Consider the following 9,388-nt stretch of genomic DNA (forward strand, 5'->3'; position numbering starts at 1 on the left):
TGTGATGTCAAGTATGTTATAGGACCTGGCAAAAATTGGAAAATTTATACCAATATTATAGTCTCTCAAGGCAAAAGCTACCCAGCTTTTAAATAACCCAGGAATTGGTCCATGGTAATAAGAACAAAAGTTTTTCTCTTAAATTTAGCAAAGCTGAATTAAATTCATGAATATAGGAAATCCCAAATTTTCATAAGAATATTTTCACATGGTCCAAGTTTCCAACTTGTAGGAAAATATTACAAACCACTGGGGAAGAAATCAATTCTTCAAGAAGAAAGGTGAAAATTTACTATGAAGGAGAATGAATCTTTGTCTAACATCAGACTAATATGAAATACAGCATGTTCGTATTTAATATGATGCTTAAAATCTAAAAGAAAAATAAGTACAAATATGAGTTTTGTTCAGGTTTAAGGTTTATCATGGGTATCAGAAATTTACTGTTATTTGATTGTTTATTTTTTACAGTTGTTTCAGATGACTCAGTGGTAAAGAATCTGCCTGCGTTGCAGAAGTCATGGGTTGATCCCTGGGTGGGGAATATCACCTGGAGGAGAGCATGCAACCCATTCCAGTATTCTTGCCTGGGGAATCTCCATGGACAGAGGAGCCTGGTGGGCAGTAGTCCATAGGTTCACAAAGAGTCAGACACACGGAAGCAACTGAGCATGCACATGCATATATACATGTATCTATGTATATAATTTATCCTGACAGTTCTGTTTTGGTTTTAACTAGGAGATACACACAAATAATTGAGGCAGCTGTAAAAAGAAACAGGGAACTCCCCTCTCATTGTGTAGTACAGATAGAACTAGGAGATGAGATCGGGCGATATGATTCTGTGGGAGGTAATATACTTTCACAAAGAAATTATGGAGCTGATGAATCCTATCTCTAAAACCCTACTTCCCCCTTCACCCTTACAGTTACATAAATCATAAAACAATGACAAGCTAAATGTTCAGAGTTATTTTCATTTTGATGGGGTATCTTAAAGAGCCAAACCCTTACATGGATCCAGAGTTGACATTTGTTGGTCAATATCACAGTTAAGATATTATTGGCCAGGTACACCTGTCCATGTCCCTATTAAGAGGTTACCAAATACTGTTCTTCCCACTTGCTTGAAGCCTGATGCTGTGGCTTGCCTTAGGTACTTTCTCCAGAAAGGAATAGATACCTGACATTGCTGAAGCATTAGAATAGAGCAGGGACAGTGGTAAGATTCCTGCTGTGTACTTTAATGATTCCTAGTGCTGGAAACTGGCAGAGAAAAAGAATCTCTCTATAGTACAGTTATCCACTAGGGGGAATTATTCCCTTTAGAAAATATAACCCAATTGATTGATATAAATCTATATATATACAGTTATTTGCTGAGCATTTCCTGTATTCCCAGTGCTGTATCATTCATGATAAGAAGAGAAATATAGGACACTGCTCAATTATTTAGAGCAAAAAAATTCATTTTTTGAAAAATTGCATTTCTGTTGCAAACTTATACTTTTCTAAAATTCAATAAAATAAATTACTAGGAAAATGAAATTAAAACCAATACAAGCCAAGTTGTTATTATATTCAAGAGAAAAATTACATTTAACAAATACAATAAAAATGCATTACAAGGAAAAAAATTAAAAATATGTACATTGTTCGTTGAAAATTGCATCACTGTGATTCAGATAGAAAATCACTATTACACTTGAACCTGTAGTGTCATAACAGAAATTAAAAGTTATGAGTAAAATAGAAATTCTCTGTATATTGAGAACCTATTTCACCCTTTGAAGAAATATCCTACACATCAAAATATAACATTTTTAAAGTAACAATAAATTTGTTCCTTGCTTATTAATTTATTGAATATAGGTTCTCTCAAAAACAACTCTTATTTATAGAGAATGACATATATAAACTATTTCAGTTTTTTATCAACTCATTATAAATGAAATTACCTGATAGTCCTGTTGTTAGGACTCTGCCCTTCCATTGCTGGGGACTCAGGTTCTATTCCTGGTCAGGGAAATAAGATCCCACAAGCCACACAGGGCAGCAAAAATCGATCAATCAATCAATAAAATAAAGAAATAAATAAACTAACTGTGGAGAAATCAGACTCACAACAATATGTTGATGGCAGTGAAAGTGGTTTTAAAGTAATTTCAGCAAGTTCAAGGTATTCATTTTTAACTTTTATCCAGGATGCTATATTTTCAAAACTCATCTTCAATGCTTCATCAGCAGCTAGTGCCAACATTTTATACTGCAAGTTATTGCAAAACTTAATTTAACTTATGATGAAAGAAACTGATTTTAGATTCCATTAATATATGATAGGGCTTCCCTGGTGGCTCAAATGGTAAAGCGTCTGCCTGCAATGCGGGAGACCCTGGTTCGATTCCTGGCTCAGGAAGATCCCCTGGAGAAGGAAATGGCAATCCACTCCAGCACTCTTGCCTGGAAAATCCCATGGACGGAGGAGGCTGATAGGCTACAGTCCATGGGGTCGCAAAGAGTCGGATACGACTGAGAAGTGAATATTCTTTTGATGGAAAATTAATTTATATCATTCTATCAAATTCATAAGGTCCTTATTGATGATAACTTTCCACAGATAAAATTTATCAAGATCATTACCTGCTTGCTTAATAATTGTTATTAAATGCTGGACCACATAATAACACTTTTTTCTCAAAGATTCTCACCTTTGATTTTTACCTATAAGACTTATCTGCCATGAAAAACATATTGCATTTTTCCATTGCATGAATGTATTAAGATCACTAAAAGCTCCAAATTCCAAACAAGTAACATGTCCTGAGGCTCAATTTATGATTTGAATATATTGACATTAAATTTTTTTTTCCATACCGTATACTGTTTCTTTCTGTCATCCAAATATTTTCTACAGAACTTTTCTCCTTGATGGCCATTGTACTTGAAAAATGCAACAATACTTTGTGATCAGCTTTCATATTATTTCCTAATAAAGAAAATAATCTGAAATGTGAAATTTCAGTTTCTAATATCATAATTTTTTACTACATCCTAAACACATTACTAAGGCTTCAGGTGGCACTAGTGGTAAAGAACCCACCTGCCAATGCAGAAGAATAAGAAATGTGGGTTCGAATCCTGGGTTGGGAGGATCCACTGGAGGAGGGCACGGCAACCCACTCTAGTATCCTTGCCTGGAGAATTCCACGGACAGAGGAGCTTCAAGGGCTACAGTCCGTGAGGTCTCAAAGAGTCAGACATGACGGAAGTGATTTAGCATGCACACATGCAAACACATTATTTAGTGGAGTTAACATTTTTCTTTTACTATCAAAACATTCCAATGAAGTAAGGCAGTTGTGGGGATTAATACTCCAGAACCAGAAAAACTGGCTAATTACTCCAGAATGCTTCCTTGTCTTTGGAACTGTAGCAAGAGCATATTCCTACACAAGATTTGAACTCCAAACTATTTTTATGCACTTCATGTATAGTTGTGTTTTTTTAACAATGAAGCTAAAAAGTGTTCGGGCAAATTGCACTTATACTGAAAAGACTGCCAATGTTAAGAATATCTCTGGATTTTTAAAATTGCATTAAAAAGTACTTTACTAGCTTTACTTATCCTCTGAGTTAGTATTCCATGTCATTAGTTTGTTTCTTAAGTTGATGTATAGTGTCACTGAAAATTTGTACTGAACTATCTTCTTTGCTGAAGTTCCACCCACTGTTTTTCATGCTAATGCCTGAGGAGTGGTCTTGCATTAAAAATTCAGCAGTTAAGTATACATATGCTTTTAGTGTTAGCAATTCACAGAGCTACTTATAATAAACTCACAACATACTAATGGTTACATATAAAATACTAAACATTCTTTCCATCACCTTTTTAACTCAATACTATTTCTTTTTTTATAGAGCACTTTTGGTTTTTAATCTTTCTTTATGTTTTGAGTTTAAAAGCTATTTAAGTTTCATTGTTTCCTTTGCCCCATTAGCCAGCACATTAGCTAGAACATATTAATGTTGGAACTTCATCATCAATTATGGATATTAAACAGGCTTTATAATACAGTATATAGTATCCTATATAGTATAATATAATAATATATATAGTATAATATAAATACTTTTGATTTTCATTTCTTCACAACCATAATTTAGTTTATGACTGTTGCTGTATTTTGAAAAGGTGTATCTTGACAAAAATGTCTGATGTCCTACATCCCCATAATTAAATTAGAATTTAAAATAACAGAAAATTTTCTTCCCTAATTTAGCTAAGAATATTAAACTGAAATCTGAAACCAGGTTTGATTAAAAATTAAAACAATTCTAAAAATGTCAAAAATATAAATATACATTGAGATGTTCTCACATATTTCTATAAATTTGGTCAAACTCAGTTACAGACTGTAATGCGGTTTGAGTGAGTGTGACCAGCCTGCATGTCCTGCTTTATACTACCCACAGAGCCAGTTTGGAAGTATGAAAACTGCAAAAAGAAATGCACTGATCATATGCTTGAATGTCATTGCCATGCCAAATTACTGTAAAAATGTCTGAATCCCTTTTTGTCCCTCAACTTATACTGTCACAGCCTATAAGAGATGGTTCATGGATCCGCCCAGGAACATGGGCCACATTTTTGAGTGTCGTTTAGTTATGATTCCTGAAAGGTAAACCAAATGCTGAACCACCCCGTGAGTGTGGATCATGTGTGTGTATCAGAGATATGAGCGTTAACATGAGGAAGAGCAACTGTAGAAGGTGGAGAATCTTGAGATACAAATAAAGGGATTTCATCTTGTACCACAGGTACCTGGAAGCCGGATTCTTAAGTAGGAGTAATAGGATGATTGTCATGTTTTAGCAACCTGTGCTCTGGCAGGATGTTAGAACTTCATGAGGCTCTTGTGCCACCTAAATATTTTACAGATAAGAAAAATATTTTGCAAATAATTTACCAACAGAACTATGGCTAAGCCCTCCAAACAGAGCATATTAGATTTATAAGGATGGTTTTGAAAAAAAAGGTAAATACAGTGCACACAGGAAAGAGTTTCTACACCTCATCACGTTTCAAGTTAGGTGACATTGTAATGCCAAGAACAGTTAAATTTACAAGGACACTGTAGAAGACCTTAACTCAACCCTCTCTGAGAAAAGTTCTCTGATATTTAATTGTCTTTACAGAATTACTCTTCATTCAATGACTTGGGCAGTTTTCAGGTCAGTCCATTCCCAACAGCTATGTGACATGAATTAACCATGACTGCTGAAGTGTGAAGAAATTAAGCAACTGCAGAAGACATTAGGAAACTATAAAAATTCAAAGACTAAAAGTGGCAAAGTAAAGTTGAAAATGGCCCACTTTTATTCTTTTTAGGTAACATTTCACTAATGTATATAAACTTGGAAATGGCAGGGCAGACTCATTACCTTACAGAGAAATTTGTGAGTGCTTATTATGGTAGAAGTAGTTTGAGTTTATCTGAAACTGCTAATTCTTTCACAAGTATACTAGATATTGTAAGTTGCCTATTAAGCAATCATTTCCCGTGTTTTCATTTGGTATCTATTACTTTACCATTTAAATAAGATCACTGGGAAAAGTCAGAGGCAGGAGGGAAAAAGAGCTTCTCAGGTGGCACAGTGATCAAAAATCTGCCTGCCAATGCAAGAGTTACAGGAGATGTGGGTTCAATCCCTGGGTCAGGAAGATACCCTGCAGTAGGAAATGGCAACTCACTCCAGTATTCTTGCCTGGAAAATTCCATGGGCAGAGGAGTCTGAAGGGTTACATGAATTCCAAAGAGTTCACACAACTTGGAGAGTGAGCACTCACCCATGCAGGAAGGAATAATGGACCACAACTTAGAGAGAGGGATACAAATGGGATACAATTTGAACCTACGATCTTAAGTCATCCCACAGTTATCTCCTATTACACAATATCAAACTCACACAAAAATTACATTCTTTGAGAGAATGAATGGAGAAACTTATTTAATGGCAGAAGTAAACTCAGAAGAATGAGGACTGCTAGATAATAACTGATTGTACATAGTTATTTTTCTTTATAGGGTCACTTGTGGAAATAGTGGTCAGGAAAAAAAAGGCTAGAATTCTTATATATGCAGAATACATCATGAGAAATGCTGGTCTGGATGAAGCACAAGCTGGAATAAAGATTGCTCGGAGAAATATCAATAACCTCAGATATGTAGATGACATCACCCTTATGGCAGAAAGCAAAGAGGAACTAAAGAGCATCTTGATGAAGGTAAAAAAGGAGAGTGAATAAGCTGGCTTAAAACTCAACATTCAAAAAACTAAGATCATGGCATCCAGTCCCACCACTTCATGGCAAATTGTGTGTGTTGTGTTAGTTAGTCAGGTCTGACTCTTTGTGACACCTAGGACTATAGCCCACCAGACTCATTCATCCGTGGAATTCTCCAGGCAAGAATATTGGAGTGGGTTTCCATTTCCGTCTCCATCATGGCAAATAGATGGGGAAATAATGGAAACAGTGACAGATTCTATTTTCCTGGGCTCCAAAATCACTGCAGATGGTAACTGTAGCCATGAAATTAAAAGATACTTGCTCCTTGGAAGAAAAGTTATGACAAATCTAGACAGCATATTAAAAAGCAGAGACATTACTTTTTGGCAAAGATCTGTATAGTCAAAGCTATGGCTTTTCCAGTAGTCATGTATAGATGTGAGAGTTGGACCATGAAGAAAGCTGAGAGCCGAAGAATTGATGCTTTTGAACTGTGGTGATGGAGAAGACTCTTGACTCTTGGACTGCAAAGATATCAAACTAGTCAATCCTAAAGGAAATTAGTTCTGAATATTTATTGGAAGGACTGATGCTGAAGCTGAAGCTCCAATACTTTGGCCACTTTATATGAAGAGTTGACTCGTTAGAAAAGACCCTGATGCTGGGAAAGATTGAAGGCAGGAAGAGAAGCGGGTAACAGAGGACGAGATAGTTGGATGGCATCATTGACTCAATAGACATGAGTTTGAGCAAGTTCTGGGAGATGGTGAAGGACAGAGAAGCCTGGTGTGCTGCAGTCCATTGGGTTGTAAAGAGTTGGTCATGACTGAGCGACTGAACAACAACAAGCTCTGTTCGACCAATGGATTCAGTCAGTTCTCTGTTCCTATGGTTTGCATGCCACTGCATCTTAAGATAGCCTTTGTAAATGAATCATTCCTTAGAATGGAAGCCCCCAACAGAAGTTACCTTCATATTGTCAGGAACATTTACTTATTTATTTTCTTATTGATTAATTAATTTAAGAAATATTAATTGAAACTCTACCATGCACAAAGTATAATCTGCATTACTGGAGGTACCATAAAGGTATACTCTGTGGGACTTTCATTCTACTTGGATAGAAAAGTAAGAAAAAAGTAAGCAAAAATGTGAATAAAATAATTTCAAAAAGTAATGAAATTCAAGCACAGTTTTGTGATACGAAATTGGGGATGGAGTAGTGGCCCATCAAAGAGGATGATCACAGAGGGCCTAAGAAAATATACTTTATTTATTTATTTTTTGATGTCTGATCTTATTTATTTGTTACTCTTAGAACATCTCATTTTTGACTGGACTCAGACTTGGAGAAGGAAATGGCAACCCACTCCAGTGTTCTTGCCTGGAGAGTCCCAGGGACGGCGGAGCCTGGTGGGCAGCCGTCTATGGGGTCGCACAGAGTCGGACACGACTGAAGCGACTTAGCAGCAGCAGCAGCAGACTTAGAAGGAAATGGCAACCCACTCCAGTGTTCTTGCCTAGAGAATCCCAGGGACGGGGAGCCTGGTGGGCTGCTGTCTATGGGGTCGCACAGAGTCGGACACGACTGAAGTGACTTAGCCGCAGACTTAGAAGTAGAAGCTCTCAGAGAGGACAGCCTCCATCTCTTGGCAATCTGTTCCTGCCGTTTTTCTTTGGCCTCCTTCATTCTCTTGGCCAAAAGTTTAGCATATTCTGCAGCCTCGTCTTTATTTTTCTTAGTACGCTGTTTCTTCAGAGCAATATGCCGGTGTTTGTGTTGCAGAACTCGTGGAGTCACCAGACGCTGAATCTTGGGTGCTTTAGTCCTAGGTTTCTTACCGTCTTTGTTTAGGGGCTTTCGCATAACATACTGGTGGACATCATCTTCTTTTAGAGAGATTGAAAAGTTTGTGGATTCTGCTAGCTCTTTTGGGACCCAGGCGATGAAGCACTATAGTATCAGTGAGTCCAGGAATATCCTTCTCCCCTTTTTTCACGATGACCAAATTGAGAACCCTCAGATTGGCATCCATAATGCAACCCCGTACAAATTTGCACTTTCTCCAGTCCTCCTTGGTCTGTAACAGGAATGCCCCTTACTCAGTAGCAGGCAAACTCGGCCATGGGTCAAGACATCCTACTTCATGGGGAAACCCTGCTTATCGTTCCCGCCACTGATTCGGACCACCGAACCCTTCCATTCTTCACCCAGAGCGTCAGCATCAACTTCTGTGGCCATACACTTCTTGTAGAAAGGTACGAAGTTTTCATTCATCATCCACTTCAATGGGCTTCTGGCAGCCAGTGGCCAGGAAAGAGATGTTCAGCTTCATTCTGAAGTGGCCAATAGCCTCCGAGGCACCACGAAAAAGAGCAGGAAATATACTTTAAGTGAGAACTGAATGATGAAGGGGCAGACAAATGAAGAGCAGACTAATTCCCTTCCTGTTAGATAGGGCCCATAAATTCAAAGCCCCAATAGTGGAAAGAACTGGAATCTAATTTGTCAAATTTGTCATTGAATCCCCAGTACCTGGGAAATACTGAACACACATTAAGTATTTATTAAATGATCTTTAACAATTTTTTTTACACTTAAAAAAAAATTTTTTTTTTGAAGGATACAATTTTTTTTTTTTTTTTTAACATTTGGAAAGTTTGAACAAGAGAGAAGGGAACACATGTATACCTGTGGCAGATTCGTTTTGATATATGGCAAAACCAATACAATGTTGTAAAGTTAACTATTTTTTCTAATTTTGTATAGAGAGTAACATTTACAAAGCAAGTAAATACATAAAGTGGAACAAGTGCTATAAATAAAATTTCTATTTTCTATAAGGCCCTATGGTTAATAAAATAAGGTAAGGGCAGGCAATGAAGAAAGGCTCCCCCAAAGTACCATTTAATGGATTGTTTATGTAAATATAAAATGAATAAATAGAGCTTTATGAATAAAAAAATAAAAATAAAAAATAAAAACAATAGAGAAGCTTAAATGAATAGGGCTATGTACACATTTGAAGAAGTTGAAAGTCATAGAAGAACCATATGCTTGTATGGGTTTTGTCATAGCTTTTATTCCACAATGTA

General features: G+C 36.7%; 1 pseudogene; it reads right to left on the bottom strand.

Annotated features, from left to right (window-relative positions):
• Window positions 1-366: 366 nt before the first annotated feature.
• On the bottom strand, window positions 367-8,628 carry LOC147370731 (small ribosomal subunit protein eS6 pseudogene; annotated as a pseudogene).
• Window positions 8,629-9,388: the final 760 nt, after the last annotated feature.

This window comes from Bos grunniens, chromosome 6, assembly GCF_055505025.1.
Source record: "Bos grunniens cultivar Pamir isolate PY7600 chromosome 6, Bosgru_T2T1.0, whole genome shotgun sequence".
NCBI lineage: Eukaryota > Metazoa > Chordata > Mammalia > Artiodactyla > Bovidae > Bos > Bos grunniens.